General features: G+C 36.6%; 1 protein-coding gene across 1 annotated transcript in view; it reads left to right on the forward strand.

Moving 5' to 3' along the window:
- PCDH15 (protocadherin related 15) overlaps positions 1–25,476 on the forward strand; it is a 1,343,394-nt gene that overhangs the window by 274,991 nt on the left and 1,042,927 nt on the right. The gene's annotated exons all lie outside the window — the stretch shown is intronic.

Raw genomic sequence — 25,476 nt, forward strand, 5'->3', positions numbered from 1 at the left:
TTCCGTTCCCAGTCTCACGGAAGGTTGTTGAAAGACATCAGTTTTCTTTTTGGTCTCCTGCTTAATAGGTCATGTGATTTCAGGCATGGCTCCTTAACTACCTGATCTAACACCTGTTGTTTGTCCATAATAGATATGCTTGGAAGGTCAACATGCATGAACACAGTTGTTCTTTTTTAAATGAAAAATGCCTGAGGCATTTGAGACATTACTGTTATTATGGTGGAAAACACAGGAAGTCAGAAAACCCATCTTCCGAAGGCACCTGGGTGGCTCAATTGGTTAAGTGACTGCCTTCGGCTCAGGTCATGATCCCGGAGTCCTGGGATCGAGTCCCGCATCGGGCTCCCCCTTCTCTGTGGGGAGCCTGCTTCTCCCTCTGCCTCTGCCTGCCACTCCCTCTGCTTGTGCTCACTCTGTCTCTCTCTCTCTCTGTCAAATAAATAAATAAAATCTTTAAAAAAAAAAAAGAAAACCCATCTTCCGATTTACCCTCTTTCAGTTGGGTCTGTGACCCTGTGTGTGTGGAATGAGTAATTGGTTGCAAGCCAAGATAATCTTCAGTTTCCATTTTTATATCAGTTTACTTTTTATTGGCCCATTAAACCAAAAATGTTTGGTTATATATAGTAGTCTGTATTCCTGGATTTTTTCTTTTTTGCAATGACCTCTGATTCTATGGCGGTGAAAAGAACTTTTCTCCATATAATTACATCTACTCAATGAGTGGAATAATATATTTATATGAATCCAGTTATTATTGTTACATTAAATTAATGTTGTCAAAGACAGATTACACCCATTTGTGATAACAATGTTTTTTTTTGTGCAATGAATTAGCACTTTTAGAAAGAGAACAGCCAATACTATTGATTAAACAACACATTCCCAAATAATCACCCATGCTGAGCATGTATTCAGTACAAAAGTACAAAGTGTCTTTTCAAATCATGTTCAATAGCATTTAAAATGCAAGATAAATGAAAATAAATTGGGACTTCAAAGCAAGAAATAGAAACTTACAAAGAATATTTTGAGGCTTTGTTATTTCACAAATGATTATTGCTAGGAATTGCTTTTTTTTTTCTTTTTAAATTTTATTCAGGAAGTTTTGAATTGCCATAATAGTTTAAAGCAGGCATCTGGAACTAACTAATGTTCTTTCTTAAATTACTACAAAGAACTAAAACAATATGGCTATTCCTAGGGGATTTTTTTCCCTTCTTTTCTGTTTAATGTTCACATCTAATTATTTGTTACTCACGTGACTGGAGACCAATCCAGTGTAACACTAAAAGGATGAAGAGAGATTTGAATTTTGCCACAAACTTTGAACAACTGACTAAAATGGTAACAGATTGGAACATAAATATCTTGTTGATCATCTCGAAATTCCTAATTAGCAATGATGTAAATACGTACTATATATTACCTAGTTAAAAAGATCTTTGCACAAACAACACTGGATGGAAATTCAAAGGAGGCTGACAATTTGTAACTTATTTTGATTGGATTATTTCTTTACTTATATTTTTTATTATTATTTTTATTCAGTAGGCTGCACTCCCAGTGTGGAGACCAACCTGGGGAGAAATGCATGAGGATTTCTAGATCTGATGATGGAAATATTGAGACTCAAGAGGCACGAAAAACCCCAGGCAGAATAAGGGTGAATATTTCCTAGACACATCACAGTGAACTAGGAAAACAGAACAGATTTTTTTTCCTATTATTAGAGGGTAGGTGGACAGCAGGTGCCTCAGTAGTCTTAATAGAAGTTAAAAGAGAGACAGCAGTTAAAAAAATGCAAAACAATTAAAATGAATATTAACTTAGAAATGTATATACAAATAATTAATTCAGCAAGGATGAGGCAAATTCAGTGCTATTTCAGGTAAAGAAAATCAAAGGAAGGAAAAAGAAAGAAGCTTAAAACCAGACTAAATGATAAGTCACAAAAGCAGCTAATAAACTAAATTCACAAGTTTAAGACTAGTCACAATAGATGCTATCTCTATGGTGTTTTCAAAAAACTTCCATAAACCTGAGGGCACAAATTGTAAGCAGTAGAATGGGCAGTGATATTTTATGCAAATACTAAAAGCAATCTGCTTTAGCTATACAAGAAAACACACTTTTAAAAGAAATATAAGAACACATATTGCCATCTTTAAACATGGTACTTAGGTCCATGCTATCATAATGTGAAAGTAAACAAATGAAAGGGAAATGAAAAAAAAATATGATGAGCTATATAGTGGAATAGTTAAGTGCTTAGGAACTTGAATCATCTGTAAGTATTCTTTGGAAAGTGTCTATTTAGGACCTCTGACACTTTTTACAATTGGATTATTTCTATTTTTGGTGTTGAGTTGTTCTTTATATACTCTGGATTTGAACCCCTTATGAAATATATCATTTGCAAATACCTTCTCCCATTCAGTAGGCTGCTCTTTCGTTTTATTATTTCCTCTGCTGTATGAAAGCTGTTTTATTTTGGTGTAGTCTCAGTAGTTTACTTTTGCTTTTGTTTCCCTTGCTTTAGGAGATGTACCCATAAATATGTTGCTAAGGCTGATGTCAGGGAGATTACTGCCTATGTTTTCTCTTAGGAGTTTTATGGTTTCATTTCTTACCTTTAGAACTTTAATCTGTTTTGAATTTATTTTTGTATATGGCATAAGAAAGTAGTCCAGTTTCATTCTTTTGCATGTGGCCCTTAAGTTTTCCCAGCACCGTTTGTTGAAGAGATGGTCTTTTCCCCACTGTTTATTCTTGCCTCCTTTGTTGTAGATAATTGACCATACAGGTGTGGGTTTATTTCCGGGCTCTCTATCCTGTACCACTGATCTATGTGCCTATTTTTGTGTCAGTACCCCACTGTTTTGATTATGATAGCCTTGTAGTATATCTTGAAAATGGGGTTGTGATACCTCCAGCTTCATTCTTTTTTCTCCAAATTGCTTTGGCCCAGGCAGGTTTTGATGTCCAGATACTTAAACTGAGTTTTGTAGTTACCCAGAATTCATAAAATCAGAGAAGGATATTTGGTTCTCATTCTCTCATAGTAGTTTTGGTCATTCAGGTGATGAGAACAAAGATAATTGCAGGAGATCCAAGCACAAAATTGTCAAAGGCATACACAATGTAATTTCACTAATATTTATGTGCCAATTCCCAGATTGTTGAGTAATTGGCATTAAAGATTTGAGGAGTATCACGTCTACCTGAAAACAGTACTAAAACACTAAACAGTACTGAGACTATGCCAAAATACATTCCAAAACATATTTAAATGATACGAGGTTAGAAGTAAAAACATACTACTTCTCTGTGTTCTTTTCATAGCCATGCAACTAGCTAGCCCCATGTCTTATTGCACGAGCCAGTTACCTACCTCTCATAGTCTTAATTTCTGATCTAAATTGGGACTATCAAAGGTGCTTCATACGTTTTTCTGGGAATCAAAATAATAACATGTAAAACGTTGCTTAAACTGAACTACATCAGTAGTCTTCCATTGCTCCTACCGTTACAATTTGCTGGAGGTGCCTCAAAGGAGTGGGGGAGATAGAATTCAGATTTCTTCGCTCATGCATATCCTTTCACTTTTCTAGCAGGAGAGGTGATTATTTGTTTTTCTTTGTCAGGGCTTTTGGCAGGTATTTTTTAAAAAGAAACTTTCAAAAGCTTTGATCTATGTCTCTATATTAAATGTTAACAAAATATTTCATGAAGTATTTTACTTATATGTGTGTATTTACTTACTCACTGTTGGAGTTGCATGGATATAACTTTTCTTCTCCAAGGAAACTTGATAAATCTAAAATAAATGCAAATGACTGTTAGACAAATTTACTAAGAAGCACCATATGCTCTGAAAAATAGGTCTAGTTGTGCGCTGTTGGAAATAATTTAGAATTGGGTTTCAGGGGAGTTTTACCATATTGTATGGAACATTTTTCCCAATTCAGAAAATAATATAAGCAGTTGTGAACTATACTATGGATTTTTTTCTTAAAAAACAAAATAAAACACTCTTTAAAGAAATAAAACTGTGAAACAAGATGTCTAGGTATTCCTCTGGTTGGTCTTACAAACGTAAAGGCCCTGTAAACAGTAAATTTACATTACTGGTCATTAAGTAGCTCATTACTGAAATTCTATTATATGTTTTTCACAGTATTTATTTCGTGCTTAGACTACTTACAAAACATTGCAAATGCTTACCCAGCCTTTCCCATGCTCGGTCTACTGTCGGTCCAATGGGTCATATGATGTTTCTGATTACATCTGTTGTGCTACCTGGTAGGCAATCGCATATCCGTAGGTAGGTTGCTTGATATTCATTATCCTAACAAGGTTGGCTTGTGTGGTAGTGTCTATCAATTTATGAAGTCGGTTTCTTCATGAAAATCTAGTCGGAAGTGAGTTATCTCTTTATTCTGGTATTAAAGAAGTTAAAATGTGAATGGGAGTTTTATTTTCAGAACAAGTTTGATAGCTCTATTAAAAAAAAAAAAACAGTACGTAAATTTGAAACTTCATGACCATATTCAAATTGGGCTTTATTTTATTTTAAAATTTTTAAAGATTTATTTATTTGAGAGAGAAAGAAAATGCACGTGGTGGTGGGGGAGAGGGCAGAGGGAGAGGGAAAATCTTAAGCAGACTCCGTGCAGAGCACAAAGCCCTATAGGGGCTCGATCTCACGACCCTGAGATCATGACCTGAGCTGAAACCAGGAGTCAGACGCTTAACTGACTAAGCTTCCCAAGCACCCCTATTTTATTTTTTAAATATTTATTTATTTGAGAGAGACAGAGAGAATTCGGGTGGGGGAAGGGGCAGAGGGCAGAAGGAGACAGAGAATCCTCAAGCAGAGTGCCCACTCAGTGTAGAGCCTAATGCAAGGCTCGATCCCAGGACCCCGAGATCATGACCTGAGCTGAAATGAAGAGCCAGATGCTCAACCACTGAGCCCCCCAGGTGCCCCTCAGATTGAATTTTATAATTTCACTGTATTGACATATATTTTTCTTTAAACTATTTTTGTTTTTCAACTGCAGTAAGTTCTAGTTTATGTATTTTGGAGAGTTTAATTTTTAGATATTTGGGGTGTATAGTTTAATCTTTTCCTTCAAGTGTATCAGTAGCTTCCTGCTTGCAGTATTCTGTTAATGAATATAACAACAAAATCTCATAACAATAAAATGGTATATATGATTTAATCTTAATGATTTGAAGGCTGCCTTTTTTTCTATGTTTTGGTAACTTAAATGCTGCTTGAATCGTCATTAATTTAAAAAGGTAACTTTGTTTATATCGGGGAAACTATATTTTAATTTCTCATAATCAAAAATAAAACAAAACCAAAACCTTACAAATGTTACCTCTTTCTGTGTTTACTTGTCTATTTTTTTGTTTAGACCAGACACTTGTTCTAATTCTTGATTATTGTCTTTCCTTCACACCAGTCAATGAACTTATTCATGTTGGCTTTCTCAGTAAATAGTATATTGTTTCATAATCAGTAATTGCTCAGTGGATATTTTTGAACACTGGAAAAAAGGAGGATAGGGTTAAGAAAGGCCAAGCTTGAGATAGTATATGTCTATGAGAGACGCCAATGAAGCGTCAAAATACTTTTGTAACTAATGAGATTATATGATTGAGTTAGAGGTTTTGTGTTTTATGCTCATGTCCATTTTGCCATTCTAGAACAGAGCTTTGTGTATCACGGACAGTCTGTTGGGTTTCTTTGTTTGTGTGGGTTTTAATTGACTAATGTTTGCTCCATTTTAACTATTATTTCAAGGCTGAAATTCTTGGATATTAAGAACATTAAGTTGGCCCTTTAAAATGCATCATCAATAACCTTATGATGATAATCATTTTTGATATATATATCAAACAATATATATATATCAAAAATGATATATATATATCAGATGATCATATTGTACACCTTAGGCTTACATGGTTTTTTATGTCAATTATATCTCAAGCTGGAAAACTTTTAAAAATGCATTGGTAAAGTTATTTTTTTGTATTGAATATGAATACTGAGATTACTTGGTATTTAAATGAAGCCAACTTCATTTCTGATTCCTTTCAGATATTGAAACTTCAGTATTCTTAGTGTTTCTTTCAACATTTAGAATGGTTTTGGTTGCAAATAATGTAAGACCCACCAAATCAGTTGAAACATTTGGAGAAATAGCACATCGATCTACATGATTATGAAGATGGAGAATTTGGGCGGATTTCGGAGACTGCTTGATATGGGCTGTGACTCATTCTCTGCAGCGTTCTTGCTTACCCCTTTTCAGGGAACTCACTTTGACTTCAGGCTGTGTTCTTCCGGGTAGAAAAACGTCAGTGTTAGTTTCAGGAGTGATATTTGGACACCGAATTTTCAAGCACAAAATCAAGGGAGACTACACGTGACCAATTTCCCAGGGAAGCCTCAGGTGCATCTGATCAGACGGAGATCACGTGCCTACTCTGGACAGTCCCCGTGACAGCAGAGCTCTCCATACTGATGAGCTGAGCATCGCTGATCATTTTAGCCTACAGCCCGATGGAGCATCTGCCTCTCCCAGCACTCATGGATACCACATGGGAATCAGGGTTCTGGGGAGAAGTCAAGTGGGTAATGATGCTGAGGACACACACGGCAGACGACACACTCACAACTTGTTTCTTCTCATGTTTTGAATATTGCCATACTTTAAATTGTTTCCAACTTTTCAAGGTACCATACATTGAATCTTCCTACAAAAGTTTCTTAAAAATTTCCCAATCACACATAGATGTGTGGGAGAAGCACAATAGTGAAAAATCATGTTTCAAAAGTATTGAAAACTGGGGCGCTTGGGTGGCTCAGTTGGTGAAGCGTCTGCCTTCGGCTCAGGTCATGATCCCGGGGTGCTGGGATGGAGCCCCGCATCGGGCTCCCTGCTCAGTGGAAGCCTGCTTCTCCCTCTCCCTCTGCAGCTCCCCTTGCTCCTGCTCTCTCTCTCTCCCTCTGACAAGTAAATAAATAAAATCTTTAAAAAGATATTGAAAACTGTGAACTACTGTATAGGTGATATGGACTTAGCTATATAATCAAGCCCAGGTCATTCTTAAACAGATTCTGAAAGCTGAAAAGTAACAAAATCTCTTTGCAAACAAACACACACTATCATGACTAATTTTCAAACAAGTTCTATGTTTCTGGGAGGGTGAAAATTTTTTTGAGAATATTTATATTAGTTGCTTACTCTCTTTACCTGCATGCATTTATGTACGTGTGGAGAACTGAACATATATGTGTAAAGGGTTTATGTGTATAGTTTTGCTTTATATGTAAGTATACACATGTATACACACTAAAAATACATATATACACACCTACTCACTATAAACATATAAACACATATACATGTACATAGAGAGAGAGAGAATATTCCCTTTGAGATATAAATATTTCTAGGGAGATTACAGTTTGTTACTTTGTAGTTCTAGAGATCCTAGGTTTTACTATTTCAATTTAACATTTATTTGTGTCAGAGAAACCCAACACATCATACAGGAGAAAGGCACATGGAAATGCTACAGTGAGAAGCTATAAAGTCGTGGTCACAAGCAGAACTCTGGAACCCCACTGCCTGGGACAAAAACCCAGCCCCACCCCTTCTCATTCCTGTGACTTCATGTAAGTCTCTCCGATCTTCTGTCCTTACCTCTATAATGGACATAATCACAGTACCTTTCTCACATGATTGTAGGAAGATCAATGAAGATAACTCGTATATGCACCTAAAAATTATCTACTGTGAATGATAATGTTTGCCCATTTCATATCTATTAATATGATTAATTTATTACCCAAACAGTGATATGGGGACACTGAATCCCCCCTACTAATCAAAGCGTATTTCAAACTTATTTTCTCAATAATAGATGCCTGATGAATTTTTTGCCATATTTTGCCCTCATGTGGTACCTACATGTCTCAAGTGTTGCATTTTTCTTTATCGGACTTGGCAGAAAGCAACAGTGGGTTCCCCCGGAGTCCTGGGGAACATAATCTCCCCGCCTGCCTCCATCCAGGGCTCAGACAGAGCATGTCTCCAGGACTGCACTCCTTAAAAAGAACAGAGAGAGTGCTGGGCAGAAAACAAAAACTCATTCTGCCAAATCTATTCGCGCCCCTCTGTCAAACTGCAGAGGGAAAGAAATTCCACGGGGGATTTTAAACATAGGCCTCTACCACAAACCACAGCTTGAAATCGACCTTATGTTATTTTAAATCAGATGTTCCTAAGGCCTGACACAATCTAGAGTCAACCTTTAATTAATATTCAAATAAGGCATTCTGTGATTTTTAAGCTGAGATGGTAGATGCAGGTCCACTTTATTATTTTAAAAAATAAATATACTATTTAGATGTAAGTCACTACACATCCAATATATAGACACACACATATCTGTGAACGCGCATACGTATTATGTATATGTATATGTCAAGTGTCTATACCCATTTGTCAGAAGGCCCTATGTCCTTTCAATTTCTTAAAAGGCCGTTAAGCATTGCAGATTGTAAAGAGATGCCAAAATTTACTAAAGGTATGTGGTTAATTATAGCAAACCTGATATTAAACATCGATTTACTAGGTTAAGTCATGTGAAATTGCGAGTTATGTAGGTCAAAGTGTAACCGGATATCTGCGGTGTTGTGTGGTTCAACATACGGCTAGATTTCTGCCCCTCGGTAGTAACTGACTGCAGGCGTTTCCCGGGGCTGTACCTCTAGTTCCTTCTCTTATCTTCTTCTCCCCACTTTCCGGGCACCTCCTTCCTACTTCCTCACTCCCTGCAATTCCGAGAACTCTTAAGTCTATGGCATTTTGGCTACTTTCTTACGTGGAGCACTTTGGAGCCCTTGCTATAAAGTTTATTCTCTCTCTGTCTATAGGGCATGGGGAGAAGGCAGGAGTAGTGGAGATGCGTAAAGGGGAGACACACCTTTTCATAATTTATACCCAAACTGGCCCCACAAAGGGATTTGATCTAACCAAAATAAATCTCATTTTCCTATCTGGTATCAGCCCAGATGCTCAACACCGGCCAACGTTAACAGCATTAAGAGTGTTTCCTTCCAGTTACATTATAACTAAGAATTATATTAACGCGAACTGCAGATGTTATAATAGAATTTAGTGAGATTAACAATAAATTCAGGCTCTTTAACTGAGATGGGTTCAGGGATAGAAACTGAATTTATCAAGAGCGACCCTGGGTTACTGTTCCTACTCCTACCCGGTTATTCCAAGAACACTGGATTTGTTTTCAGGACAAGTGCTTTTCTGAGTTTTATTCCCTCCTGGCCTTGTTTATTATAAAATCGAGAGACATTCACCATGCACAGTGCCCGTTCTTTATTAATTATTTAATACCAGGATCTTATCAAAATTTCTTCTTTGTGACAAGTTTTCCACATTAGTATTCAATCTTCATGTTATTTCAACCTTGATATAGAACTGAACCATCCTATACAGGGGTTCAGGGACAGAAACTGAATTTATTGTGTCAGAAATAACAAGATCAATGTAAGAACTGCCTGATTATACTTTTGTTCCTGTCTGATTATTCCAAGATGAGAACTACCTTAAATAACAGTTGTGATAACGGCAGCCCAAAATTTTAACAAGATTTGATATATCAAGTGTTACTATTTATAATACTTAAACTGGTGTTAGCATATATGTAAATGAGGGCTCTTCATTGGTCACATTTTGTTTAATATATGCCTGGTCAGGAGAGATTAATTCATAGTTTGATCATTCAGAATATGAGTTGTAAAATCAGACCTGCTATTATAACTTGACTAACATAGTAACCCTGTGACTCGGGGCCAAATTACTCAAGCTCTGGGGTCTCTGTGTTTCTGTTGTCTGTAAAATGGGGATAATGAAATCTAGCCCTAGGGATTTTGGAAAGATTGAGGTAAATGATAAAAGCCAATATTTAGCATAGAATTATTAACACCTGTTCAATATTATCATTCTTATGCTTGCCTTTTTAGGGGACAAATAAATGGCAAAATTGACTTGATCAGTTAAATCTGCTGGATGACCAAAGAAACAAACCATTCCTGATTATTAAGTGATTGCTCTATGCAAAATCTATGCAGATAAACATAGGTTTATTGCTGAATATTTTAAGAAAATAGATTATTTATGAATTTTCTTAGAGCTCAAATTCTTTTTCATATTCACCTTCGTATTTTTGGATTCTCCTCCTCACATGTGGTCATCATTATCATTTTAGGATCTTTGTCAAAGCCCAAGGAAATTGTATATTTATTTTCAAGTGACACCCTGAATTCCAATCATTATCAGAATGAAAAATGTGTCAATGCTTTGCTTGATCAGCAGGCTTGCTATAGTCTTTGTCTCCTCTTGAAGCTGTATTGCTTTGGAATTATGCTGCTCGTTAGCATTTGGCTTAATTAGAATTTTAAAAAATATATTGTTTAGTCTCTCGCCCGTGTTTTTTAAGCGCCTTAACCGTAGGATTGTGTCTGTAATGCCTCTCATTTTTGAGCAACAGTCTTGAGAATATGAAAATCACAGTAATGTTCAAGATTATTAGGATTTTGCAGTTCTTTATTGAAACATGCCTTCTTCATGTCTCTGCTATTGTTTATTCTTTTTTTAAAATCAGCTTAGGGGTAAGAAGAAGATCATTCGTGAATCCAAAGTGTTGAGCAAAATGAATAACTGTTCAAAAGAAACAAACCAACAAACTCTAAAACTTGGTTAGCTAATCATGGTATTATTTCTCATGGTTCTCTGGGAAGAATGGAGAATTTATTGACAAAAGAAATATGTCTTTCAGGTAGACCAGGCTTCCAAAAGAACCTTTTTAAAAATGGTTTTATGTTTTTTAGTTATCAGTTCTCTTGAGATTTTGGCTTGTTCGAGAATTAGCCCTACCGCTTAGAAACGTTGGCCAGTACGGTTTGGCAGATACTGATTTGTGTGTCGCGGGCGGTAGAAATGCCATAGCTGTTTTCAGGATATAAAAATAGCTGAATTCCTAGTGGTAACTTGCAAATACCTCTTTAGAGAATTTTCCAGGATAAAGAATTTTGTCCGTCAGGATGTGCCAGGCAGTAGGGTAGTGAACAAGGTGAATGAGGGTAGAGATCTATAGTCATCACAGTGTGGCTGAGTCGTATGGATGAGCAAACAGAAACGAATTTTCATTGGTGAACAACATGCCCATAAAGGGACTACATCAGTGGGAGGAAGGGGAACTGGAGACTCCTCTTCCTGTTACAGGTGGGAAACTTTGGGAAGAAGAAATTCATCTGGAGAGGATTTGTCTGAAGCTCATGTTTAATACTAATCTTTAATAGGTTATTACTTTTTAAATCTCCTTTATGTTCCCCACTGATGCAGACACATCTTTCTTCAAGGCTTCTGGAGTCCAATTTGAATGTCATATATTTTTTTATGTGTTTATTTTTTGAAGGCTTTGATGGACTGACACATGTTCCAAGATGGCCCAGCTGGATTTGGGCTATAATAAAAGATACATGTTCATTTCATATTTCATAAGAAAGTACTCAGAATGTATCAGACCTAATGGGACTAACTGGTGAGTTTCTTAATGTCTACACTAGGTCAAACTCATAGTTAAAAATGGAAGGTGGACAGTTAATTATCCAGATATTTAGAACAAAGAGGGAGCCTAAATGTGTTGCTAATCACAGACGACAGAAGGAGAGAGGAACATGCAGAGAATAAGTAAGAATTTTCTTTGTTTAGGGGAACTGGTGCGAACTTGATAGCATAACATATGACATATAATAAGGAATGTTCTGCCCGGTAATATTTTTAAAAGAAAACCAAAAAAAGAGCGTAGATTCCTTAACTTCATTAGCTGAACTGAAAGTACATCAAGTAAAATTAGATGTAGATATATGCAAATGTTACACTCGGGCCATAGAAACTGGCTTTTCTGAGCGCATAAATGCCCCTTTTGAAATAGATTGACTGCTGGTGTTTCAGATCTACCGTGGATGGACAACCGTCAATTTAGAGTGTACGAAGGGCAATTCCCCTTGTTTACAAACAGTAAATATCGTACAAAATATCAACACCATTACTGAAGGTGGATTTAGCTACACTTCATCCCTCGAACCCTGTAATTCTGCAGTTGTATATATCATTAACCAAAACCCATCTTAGGCAGCCATTACATGATGAAGTCTTTTTTTAACTTGTGTTAAAAATATGCCTTTTTTATTTCCTATTCTCCCTTTGGAGCCATAAAAACCAGTCCAGCCTCTTTCCCAAGAGAGCTATTCAGAGTTGGAAGTCAGCTATGGATTTCGGTAATTTCTTCCGTAAGTCGTGTCTCCCTTTCGAGTGTGGGTATCTCGAGTACTGTCGTTATTACCATAACCAGTCATTTCTGAATGTTCCTTTTCTCTTTAAAAATGTAGTGTTCAGCTGAAGAGCAGTGACTTTGGAGTCAAGTTACTCTGTTGCCCATTAGCTGTGTGACTTGGGCTTAATTTAATCTCTCTGTGCCTGGTTACTCACCTGTAAAATGGAGATAATGATTATACTTAACTCATAAACTTATAGCTGTGAATTTTACCGTAGCACTTATGTGTTAGGCATTATTATTATTTATTATTTCTACCGTTATTCTAAACACTCCTTTAGCATGCATGATTTGCATCTGTTACATACATAGTCAACTCATTTACTATTACTAAAATTTCAACTTGAATCCCCACTCTCACCTCATGGGCGTAATTGCTCATCTTAGATTCCCTTACTCTGACCTGATTCACTTGAGCTGAGTGTGGAATGCAATATTGGTCTATATACTACATTTATTTTTATCAGTATCAGTCTATGGTTTCACCCTAACACATTTGGTTGGATCCTGATTTTATCATTTAATGCATTTATGTTTTCTTTTTTTTAAATAAAGATTTTTATGTATATATTTATTATTTATTTATTTACTAGAGAGAGAGAGCATGAGTAGGTGAAGGGGCAGAGGAAGAGGGAGAAGCTGACTCCCCACTGACTGTGGAGCCCAGCATGGGACTCAATCCCACAACCCCGAGAGCATGACCCAAGTGGAAACCAAGAGTTGGACACTCACCTGACAAGCCAACCAGGCGCCCTGCATTTAGGCTTTCTAAAAAATAATTTATTAAAATACATTCACATACATGATTAATATGCTTTCTAAACTTTAACTCTGGTCATAGGTAATAAGAATTGAAAAGAACTAGGGTGAGGAGATACATGTAGTGAATGGCCAGGAAGGATTACAGATTGAAATTGTGCATATTTTAGGTACTTTGAAAATTATCCTTCTTAAAATTATTAGTCCAGATGTCCTTATGTTCACCAACATGTGCTTATATAGTTATGTTTCTACAAGAATTTATCAAATACTTTTGTGACAAATAACCATTATAAATATCATCTCCATAAGGGCCATTGTGCACTCATTTCCTAATCTCTTGACCCTATTTAAGAAGTAAATGAGTTCAATCTGTAGTCACTTATTTTCTGCAGCTGTGCAAGTTTTAAGTGTATATCTTTCCAGATAGTTTCTTAATATCCCTGAAACAAATAGTTCTAGAACCAATATTGGGATTGATTTTAAGACTAGATCAGATATTTGGGTTTCCTCCTTTGAAAGTAATTAGTATTTTCCATCTTCTAGTCTTTTAGCACTTTTATTCTGACTTCTCAAATATCAATGGTGGTGATTTAGTGAATTCTTGACACAGTGTTCTCCGAATTTTGAAGAGATGATGACTGGGCTGGGAGACTGCTCAATTCAAAGTAATCTCATGTTCTGTACACTCGAGTAGCTCCCTGGTGCAGTCAGGGGTGAAAGAAATGATTTGGGGGATACAGAATCATCATGTACATTTCACTTCAACTTAAGGACAATGCCATTCCAGAAAACTTGGATTCTAAACCCTGGAACTGACAACATAACCAACTTTAGTCATTTTGGGATCCCTAGTGTGCTAATTTCCAAGTTCTTTAAATCTCCAAATAATTCATGACATACCTTATGTTTCCTAAACATTTTCCTTTTAAATGTGCTGCACGGTGGCTTTCCAGGCAGACTCAAATTTCAGTTCCATTCCCCTGCGTGTTACGTCAAACCATGTCTTGCATAAGGAAGACACTTGGCCACACGGTTCTTGCCCCTCTTTTTCTAAGGGAGGTCTTCTCCCCTCCCCTTTCTCTCTCTCTGCCCTTCTCTGTTTTCCTCACTAACTTTTAGTTACCTGTGGTGTTCATCGCTTTAGTCACTTCCTCTAGGAGGCCCTCTGTCACTGCCCATCCCTCCACGCACCTTGTCTCCATTAGGCGCCTCTGCTGTGTGTTCCCATGGCTCTCCACATGGCCACTGTGAACCATTACCACACATCATTTTCATAGCTAGTTCACACATCTATGACTCCACTGGATCCTGACAATAGTAGGAAAAAAATAGTAACTATGCTCTCTTAAGTGCTTTTATGTACAAGTATGTATATGAACGTATGTATTTATCAATATATAATGGCATATTTATGTATAGATATATGGATATAGACATATATTTACTCTTCTCATCACCTCTATGAAAGACTCATATAAGTAATCATTGAAATAGAAGAATTAAGTATAATCTGTACAAGATCACACAGTGATCAAGGAATGAACCTAAGATTCCCTGCTGATAGGCACCTAATAACTACATTAATATCTTAAAAATCTAAAATAAAAACCGGTTCCCAAATGATCAACATATGAAATAATGGTGCCCCTACGGCATTTATTTTCTGAACAAGAAGCAAATAGACCCAAGGATATTATATCGGAGACATTCCTGGTTTTGACACACAAAAACTCATTGTTGTATGCCCAAAAGAAAGTGCTCAGCATGTAATGGGTGCTCACAATATCTGTTGATGGAACTAGTCATTTTTAGGGGGTTTCCAAAAGAAATGCCTGCAGCTAAGGAGATGGGTGCTCTGCGAAGTGTGAAGTGGGACCTGAGATCTCACTTAGACATTCTGTGACGCTGCATTCCTCTGTTTGTGTTCTGGAATTTTGTCAATCCTGAATCCACTATAAAAACCAGAATTAAGGGGTGCCTGGGTGGCTCCATTAGTTAACCATCTGCCTTTGGCTCAGATCCCGATCTCAGGGTCCTGGGATCAAGTCCCGTTTCAGGCTACCTGCTCAGCAGGGAGTCAGCTTGTCTCTCTTTGCCCCTCCCCCACTCCTGCTCTCTCACTCATTCTCTCTCTCTCTCAAATAAATAAAATCTTCAAAAAAGCCAAGAATTAGCATTCACCTGAAAACCAAATGAATATGTATAAAAAGATTTCTCAAATTCATATTTATTTTCCATATGCATTAAGAGTACAGCATTAACTTTAGTATTTTGAGGATACTGCATTACATGGTAAAGGAAAAACTCCGTTAAATGGTGTGTCCTTGGCGTCTGCTCAGAATTCTGAACTTATTCAACCTTTTATAACTCTGAAGGATTTTGATGGAAATATATTTTTATATTGCTGACTTCAAAGGAAGCATTTCATTAGGAATAGAAGGTCAGGGGATTTCAATGTTATGAAAGAAACAGGGTGCATTGGGATATCATTTATGTACTGTTTGAGTATAAGGTCATTTTTCAGGATGATGTATGTGTATGCAGGTATGAATATATGAACATGTATACATATATGTACACACATGTGTATATATAATTTAGTTCATATTAAAATATTAACATATTTTACAGACATAAAGTATCAATATAAATGGAGTTTTCCTAGTTGAGTATCCTGGGCTGAATTTTGTAAGACTTTGATAGCGGAATTGTGTTCACTGAGTTTTACTAAAGACTGTTAAATTAATATGTGCAATTTTCATGGGAAAGAAATTTATTTTAACCTCCAGGCTATGCCATTGTCCCTTTGGGGTGTGTGTGTGTAATTTAGGAGTGTCCCAGCATATCCTCATTTGATCTCTTTGCTTTATGTTCTGGTTTAGAAGAAAATTGCAAAAGTGGCATATTTATCTCATAACTTGATCATTTGGGAACTGATTTTCATTTTAGAGTCTTAGAGAGTCTTAGAGATGTTAATTTAGTCATTAGGGGTATTTATTTTGCCCTTACAAATATATGTGTTGTGTGCATGGGTATCCCACAAGCCAGGGTGTTTCCTATTGTGTGTGTGAGTGTGTGTGAGTGTGTGAGTGTGTGTGTGAGTGTGAATGTGTACACATCTGTTTGGGGTCCTTGTTTTTCAATAGAGTGTGCTTCTATTTTTAAGATGTAGCTTGGCAATCGAAAGTTACTCACTCCCTTAGATAATTGTAACTGTCACAATGTCAGTAAGGTTTACACTCCCTTCACATGAGACAAGGTACACATTTCATTTAAATTAGCCCTAATTCTCTCACTTCAGCAGTCTGCTTGTGTGAGCAATAGTGAAGCTTGGCTAGTCACCCTTGTTTCCTGTACTAACACTGAGCAGTACTGAAACTGCTGTCAGTATCCATGATTAGAGGATGCTGGAATAGGAGCATAAAATAAGGGTCTCAAAGCCCCCAAGAACTAACTGTACAAAATAGTAACAAATTATGAGTATTCTTATGCCACAAGCCCAGATGAAAATTACATTTCCCCTTGGGTTATAAATGTGAATATTTTCACATAGCCTAGAAAAAGTTTAATATTTAATTTCATACATAAACATATGAGAAAGACTTTAAGGAGTGAAAACTGATGTTCCATATTTGCAAATGTGATCCAAATTAAACCTGGCTTTACAATAGATATTTGAGCTGCAAATAGCCTTTTGTATAGCAACTCTTTCTCTAAATCTGTATTTTGTATAAAGAATTATTCACCATCTATCCACCTTAACAAATCAAACGTTTTCATTATTCTGCACTCCTTTCTAATTGTCCTTGATGTACACACACATTTTACCACAGTGTCATAAATTTGTTTTCATGGGGCGCCTGGGTGGCTCAGATGGTTAAGCATCTGCCTTTGGCTCAGGTCGTGATCCCAGGGTCCTGAGATCGAGTCCCGCATCGGGCTCCCTGCTCCTTGGGAGCCTGCTTCTCCCTCTGCCTCTCTTTCTCTCTCTCTCTCTCTGTCTCTCATGAATAAATAAATAAAATCTTTAAAATAAATAAATAAATAAATAAATTTGTTTTCATGTTCTATACATTTCACTTAATTTATTAATCATAGGGTTCTTCCATGTGCCTACAAAGCAGTCACAATATAATTTTAATAATGGGATAGTATTCTGTCAGAAATTCTATCATTTTAATATATTACATTATTATTGATTCTATGATACCATTGCCCTCCTAAAATAATTCCAAGAACTGTATTTACTAGGTAAAAATGTATAAGTGTTTTTATAACTCACATCAAACACATTTTAAAAGTGATGGTATTGTGATTTAGAATGTCACAAGGTCATGAAATGTTGTAATTGGCATATTTTGAAGTCCTCTCTCTATACAGTTTAAAATAAAAGTAGAGCTTTCTACTCCTAAAGGCTTATGAGCAGTATTTGTCAGAATGGTTCTAACAGACTGAAACTAAAAAGGTTTCTCAGAAGACCTACAAAGTTCTCCTTCTTGATTATCATTATTAGTGACATCAAGAATTTAGTAATGTCTGGGGGACAGAAGCAGGGTGTGTTTATTAACTTGACAATTATACCAAATGTAGGCATGAAGCACTTTAACACTTCTTAATTAATCTAAATTACAGAACATGCTGACAAGTTATATTTAGAAATCAGAGCAGAAAAGCTTATATATCTTAATGGACATATTTAGTTCGTTAGCCAATATCCTAACATTATTCAGCAATCATTTATTAAGTGCCTACTATTTACTATATGCAAACATAGTTGTAGATTCTGGGGATGTGCTGATAAACAAGCAAAGTTCTTGCCCATTTGAAGTTGTATCCACTTCCTACTTACTGAAGAAGGACTAAGAGTCTCTGTACCTTCTCAAAATATATTTACTATATCAACAGTTTGTTATTTACTGATTATTTTACTGAAGATTTCATGGAAAGTTATGAAAGGTTTTACATTGCACTCCCTACAGGGAAACAATAAAAATCCCTTAGAAAAATTAAAGCGTCACTGGGGGATTTCTGCTTCAAGCCAGCATAGTATAACAGATACAAAATTTTCCTTCCTACAGGAGAAAACAACAAAGATAAATAAATAAAATATATAAAACAATACTTTTCAGATATTGGAGGTTAGGGCAGGGATTCCTGTGAGAGAGAAAAGAGATTAGTGAGCATGATGACTGCCCTGAGATTTGGTCTTCAGAGACTTTCCCAGCTGTACTGTTGAGGAGTAACCCAGGTGCAGCCTGGCTATTTTGGATTAAGGGACATTCTATTCAGATTAAGGGACAGAAATAGGTGGCTAAGAAGGTTAAGGCAGCTGGAGTTCACAGGACAGAGGACTGGAGAGAAAAGAGCTTTCCAAAGAGATGGCTTCTGAGATTTGGAGTCCTCTCCAAGTCTCCCCCCCCCCAATTGTTCTGTATTATCTTTAATTAAGTATAAAGACTTCCAATCAAGTCACCTAGAGACCATTTTACCCACTGCTCTGTTTGGCTGCCAGTCTCTTGTCTCTCTCTTCAGCAATGGTGAGGTGAATACACTTTCTACAGGGAAGAGAAATCCATGGCTTGTTGCCTTTCCCAATAACAAAGAAGTTGGAGAGCCAGTTGGCAAATCTGTTGCTATTGGCATCTTTCATGGGAACTACATGGAAAGACCCAGGTTGTCTTTCTCTGTTGGTGATCACACCAGTTCTTCCCAGGTTAGCACCTCTGGTCACCATACACAGATTACCAGTGTCAAACTTGATGAAATCAGTAATCTTTCCAGTTTCCAAATCAATCTGAATGGTGTCATTCACCTTGATGAGTGGATCAGGAGAGTGGATGGTGCCAGCATCACGGGTTACCAGGTGAGGGATTCCTTTTGTTCTCACAAACTTCCTTCTCAGTTTGCACAACTGATACTTGGCCTCCTCAGGTGTAATCGAATGAACAGAAAAGTGACCTTTGTTGTCACAGATCAGACAGAAATTCTTTTCAGTCTTGACAATGCTGATGACATCCATAAAACCAGTAGGGTGGGTTGTATCAGTTCAGATCTTGCCATCAATCTTAATAAAATGCCTCATACAAATCATCTTTACTTCATCTCATGTTGGGACATTATTAAGTCTGTTCCTTAGGAAAATAATGAGAGGGAGACATTCTCTTAGCTTATGAGGACCAGTAGATGGAGAAAGGACAAACACACTGGTCAGTTTATTTGGCATCCAATGCTTTGGAGATGCTATACACTTCAGATGCTTCTGGGGATCATGAGCCACGGCTGTGCTAGGCACAAAAAGAGAACCACCTCCTTCTGGTACCTAAGAAAAGAGAGTAGAGTACTCTCTACGTCTTAAGTTGAATATTGACTGGCACAAGCTTATGAGGAAACTCCCTGAGGCTATGCAAGAGCCTGAAAAGAACAGAGGAATGCTTCTCAGGGCTCACACAGAACCAAGGATAGTTCATGTTCTAACTAGCCAAGTGGAAAACTCTAATTTCCAGAATGGGAAAAAAAAAAATCTGCATAACTTAGAGTACTCAGAAGGATATCCTAGGGGTGCCTGGGTGGCTCAGTCCATTAAGTGTCTGAATCTTGATTTCGGCTCATGTCATGATCTCAGCATCGTGAGATTGTGCCCCGTGTCAGGCTCCATACTGAGTGTGGAGTCTGCTTGAGATTCTCTCTCACCTTCTCCACCTGCTCATGCTCTCTCTAAAACAAAGAAAACAAAACAAAACAACAAAAACCAACAAGTTTGGTTTTGTTATCCAAAAAGGATATCCTTGTAGTGGAGATAATTAATACTCAGGAAGATATTATCTTAGTAGTGGGGATAATTAGTCCTACACTGAGCACTGCTCTGGACACAGCTAACAAATATAAAAGCCATTTTAGAAAAAAAATCACACTAGTTCTAACTACTGTGCTTGCTTTCTAGAATAATGCTGAAAAGCATTTAGAAGAATATAAAACCATCCATGATTCAGCAAGGTAAAACACAGAATAGTGTCTGGTATTCAATGAAATATTATATTGGTATTCAAAGAAGTAAGAAATTATAACTCAAAATATAGTAAACAAATAATTAATAGAAATTGACATGTAGATTTTAAATATGATAGAAGTAGTGGACAAGACACTAAACAGTTGGTATAATTATATTCCAAGCGTACAGAATGGCGGAGAAAAACTCGAGCATGATAAATATGAAGTGGAAAATACTTAGGATGACATTGGAAAGAAAATTAAACACTGTAAAAGAGAAGTCCAGAGGAACTGAAGATAGAATAAATAGAAACTATCTGAAATGAAACGGTGAGGTAAAAGACTAAAGACACAAAGAAGAAAACATCAGTGAACTCTTCTAGGATACTATCAAGTGGCCATTTGTAATTGCTATACCTGAAAAAGGAGAGACAGAAAAAATATTTCATGAAATAATGTCTACAGATTTTCCAAATTTGAATTTGAAATATTGTCTACAAACTTTCCAAATTTAATGCAAATTATACACCAATAGATTCAAGAAGTTCAAGAAATGCCAACTATGAGGAACACAAAACTGCAACAAGTCATATCAGACTGAAATGCCTCAAAACCAAGGATAAAAATAAGCCTAAAAGCAATCTTAGTAAAGCAGTTACAGATAAAATGAAAACAGATATCCCATTTGACACAATATAAGCCAGAAAACAATGGAAAAATTACATTATGTTTAAAATCCTAAAAGAAGGGGCGCCTGGGTGGCTCGGTCTGTGAAGTATCCGACCTGATTTCAGCTCAGGTCATGATCTCAGAGTTGTTAGATTGGGCTTCATGCTGCGTGTGGAGCCTGTTTGAGATTCTCTCTCTCATTCTCCCTCTTCCCCTCCCCTCTCCCCCCTCTCTGTCTCCCTTTCTAAAAAAAAATTAAAAAAAAAATCCTGAAAGAAAAACAATGGTCTATCTGTAGACTAGACTCTTAGGAATATCTTTAAAAAATGAAGTGACTGGGCTCCTGGGTGGCTCAGATGGTTAAGCGTCTGCCGTTGGCTCAGGTCATGATCCCGGGGTCCTGGGATGGAGTCCCGCGTTGGGCTCCTTGCTCAGCGGGAAGTCTGCTTCTCCCTCTCCCTCTGCCTCTCCCCCTGCTTGTTCTCTCTCTGTCTCTCTTGCAAATGAATAAGTAAAATCTTTAAAAAAATAAATAAATAAAAAATAAAAATAAAAATAAATGAAGTGACTGAGGTGCCTGCATGGCTAAGTTAAGCATTTGACTTTTATTTTATTCATTCATTAATTATTATTTTTTTTTTGAGAGCGAGAAAGAGAGAGAGTGCAAGTGGTGGGGAGGAGCAAAGGGAGAGGGAGCGAGCTAAGCCAAGCAGGTACCATGCTCAGTGAAGAGCCCAAACCATGGCTCAATCTCAGGACCCTGAGATCATAATAACCTGAACCAAAACCAAGAGTTGGCTGCTGAGCCACCCAGGTGCCCATAAGTGTCTGACTCTTGATCTCAGCTCAGGTCTTGATTTCAGGGTCATGAGTTCAAGCCCTGCTTTGGGGTCCATGCTGGGTGTGGAGCCTACTAAAAGAAAACAAGGGAAGGGAGGGGAGGGCAGGGGAGGGGAAGGGAAGAGAAGGGAAGGGAAGAGAAAAAATAAAAGGTGACTAAACACTCACTTGCCCCTAGCAGATCGATATAAAAGACAAATAATAAATGTTTAAAAACACCTTTCAAGTAGAAGGATAAAAACACGATATAGAAGTTTATATCTGTACGAAGGAATGAATAGCCACATAAATTGTAAATATGTGGGAAATATATTAGATTTTCTTGTTCTCTTTTAAAAAAATCTCTTTAATTGATTTTACTTTTTTTATTTAAAGATTTTTATTTATTTAATTGACAGAGAGAGAGAGAGAGACAAAGAGAGAGGGAACACAAGCAGGGGGACTGGAACAGGGAGATGCATGCTTCCCGCCAAGCAGGGAGCCCAATGCGGGGCTCGATCCCAGGACCCTGGGATCATGACCTGAGCCGAAGGCAGTCGCCCAACCAACTGAACCACCCAGGCGCCCGATTTTACTCTTTGAAGTAAAAATAATAAAAGTGTACTGTGGCTCTTGTACAGGTAAATATGTAGAAGTAAGATATGTGAAAAAATATGACAAAGACTGAAATGGGGAATTGTCAGTATACTATATTATAATTACTATAATACTGTATGTGCAGTGGTAAAATGTCACTCAAAAGTAGACTGTGGTAAAGTAAGGATGTATTGTATAAGCCCTATTAGCAGGTAGATGGATAAACAAATAGTGGTATATCCATACAATGGAATATTACTCAGAAATTTTAAAAAAAGATCTATTGATATTCAGAATAACATTAAATGAATCTTAAAATAATCCCATTAAGTGAATGAAGCTAAACAAAGAAAACATACTAATTTCATTCATATATAGCTCTAAGAGAATGCAAACCATTCCACAGCAACAGCGGGTCAGTGGGTATCTGGGGATGTAGGTGGGGGTGGGTATGTAAGCAACTGGAAGAAAAGGGACGGAGGGGTTCCACAGGCACCCAAGGGAACTATGGAGTAAAAAATGTCATCATTGTCTTGATTGTGGTAATGGTTCCAAAGGTTATACATCTGTTGACATCTATCAAGTGGTAGCTTTAAAGTAGGTACAATCTAAAGTGTATCAATAATGTCTCAAAAAATATGTGAAAAGCAAAAAAATAAAAAAAACAACCAATCAAACAATAAAAGCTCAGTTCTTCCTTCAATATATTTTTTCTAGCCTGCCATATTATCTTTCTACCAAACATAGCCTAGAACAAATTGTCCTGGCTTTACTTAGTAATCCAGCTCTTGTTCTCCTACAATCACAAGTCAGCAAAGTCTAAGTAGTCACTGAATGCTGCTGACCATGTTCCTTTAGAATATCCTTTTTTAAAAAAATTTTCTTAAATATTTTATTTATTTATTTGACAGAGAGAGAGAGAGATGGATCACTAGTAGGCAGAGCGGCAGGTAGAGGGAGAAGGAGAGGGAGAAGCAGGCTCCCCCCTGAGCAGGGAGCCCGACACAGGGCTTGATCCCAGGACCCCGAGATCATGACCTGAGCCAAAGGCAGATGCTTAACGGATTGAGCCCCCCAGGCGCCGCTAGAATATCCTTTAATGATTCGTGTTTTCAATCCCTATTTTATGTCTCATTTCATTCTAATATGCATATTATGTATATAACACATATAATTATATATTACATATAGTGTATACATATATAAAATATATTTTATGTAATACATATATATTATGTATATACACATATATTATGTATAATATATACCTACACACATAAAATATATATTATATATACATATAATTATATATTATAGAATATAGAATACATATTATATGTGCTGTATGTGCATCTATGATGTTTACACATATATTAAATACTATAGTGTATGTATATACATATGTGGGTATATTGTATATAAATATAAGTATACACACACAAAGACACAGTATTACTATGTTGTGATCTTAACAATTTTGACATAGTTCTTCATGAGTAAGCTACTTAGAGTTATGTGAAATCATGTTAATAAGTTTATTTTACTGTAGATTCACAGGAAAAACTGTTTTTAATTAGGACTACCCCCCCGGAGAAAATTTTTGAATTGGAATATGGTTGTGGTATGGAGAAACATTCATATAGCTCTCAAAAGACACAGCAAAACAATGTAAAAGCATATGTAAATGAAGCAAAGTTTCATAAATCTTTGTGAAGTGCATGCTGATAATTTCTATACTTTTTTGTTCTAAAATATAGTAAATGGATTCCTTGTCTGCTAATGGGTCATGACCGAAAGTGAATATACTTAGATCTATCTATACATATTTCATGTGTGTATTGTAGCTAATATTCTCTTGTACTAGGTTTCTAGCACAACCTGACTTTATCAAAGGTAGATGAAATGTTACTTTAAATATTCCTAATCTACAAATTAACACCACCTTTCCTAAGTGTTTGCAAAAGTTACAGAAGTTGTAACATTGTCTCAGAGTTGGTTGCTCTTCTGACTGTTGCAAATAAATTATCATTCATTAGTGCCTTCCTAGTGGTCCCCAAGGTTGTTAAAACTTTTCTCACCTCCTGGGTAAGGGGAATTGGAATTAAAAGCTTTACTGCTGTTCAGAACTTGACCTCAATAGAAAAATAACATAATTTTAAGCCCCAGAAGAAATGACCTCTTACTTCCCAGGTTTGCCTTGAGATCCCCATCAGTGATATTATTAGCACGATTTTGTCTTTTAAATGTTTCAAAGCATCTCAGTGTCTTTTGCATCTTTGCAGTGCAGTGGGTTGGAAAGGGACCAGACCCTTTTTGTTTCTGGATCTGCATACGGATACAGTGAGGCCACATGCTTTCCAAAATGTTTGCAACCCTCTAGATCATTAATGGACATGTGGAAACAGAGGGGCCATGGAAAAACCGATCATATTTTTTTTTCAGACCGATATTATTCCCTTCTGTTCTTATAATGGCAAAGTGCAAAAAATTGTACAAAAAGTGATTAAGGTTACTAATACTTTTTAAGTGTTTTGGGGGATTTGAGTCAAAGATACATTCTAAATTCCTTCCCAGTTCTTCTGGGATGCTGAACATTTAGAGTTAGCATTACTGGCACTTTATTTTACAAACACATTTATGAGGGATCAGACCCAGAAAGAGTGCAGTGTAAAAGATAAACTGATCTGCACAGGAGAATTGAAAGGGTATTAAATTGGAGAGAATAATTTAGCAACCCAACTAGATTAGGGTCCTGTAAAGAGGTGGCCGGTGATAACTTGTAATTGGTAGCTGAAGGATTTTTAAATAGAGTGCTGCTTACTTTTCACTTTTATATTGTTTATTGTGTTGGATGGTAAACAAATCTTTCAACTTAAAAGTCTTCAGTCAAAAAAAAAAGTCTTCAGTCAAATGCCTTGCATGAATTGTTTTGGGAAGTGAACGATGAACACTGGTTAATATCCACCAAGAGTTGCCACAGAATAAAAGGAAGACAATGTTGTGGGAAATAAAATGTTAGTGAGATCTAGAAACTCAGAGCCAAAGTGGCCATTAAAATGTAATCCTAGAATAATATGCAGGGATTTTAGTCAGAATGCTGGATCAGGAGCTCAACCCAACTGATTTCATTAAAGTGGTCAGGAATACCTTCTTTATATGCAGATTACTATATAGAAATTTCACTAATTGTAC

This window comes from Zalophus californianus, chromosome 15 (genome assembly GCF_009762305.2).
Source record: "Zalophus californianus isolate mZalCal1 chromosome 15, mZalCal1.pri.v2, whole genome shotgun sequence".
Classification (NCBI taxonomy): domain Eukaryota; kingdom Metazoa; phylum Chordata; class Mammalia; order Carnivora; family Otariidae; genus Zalophus; species Zalophus californianus.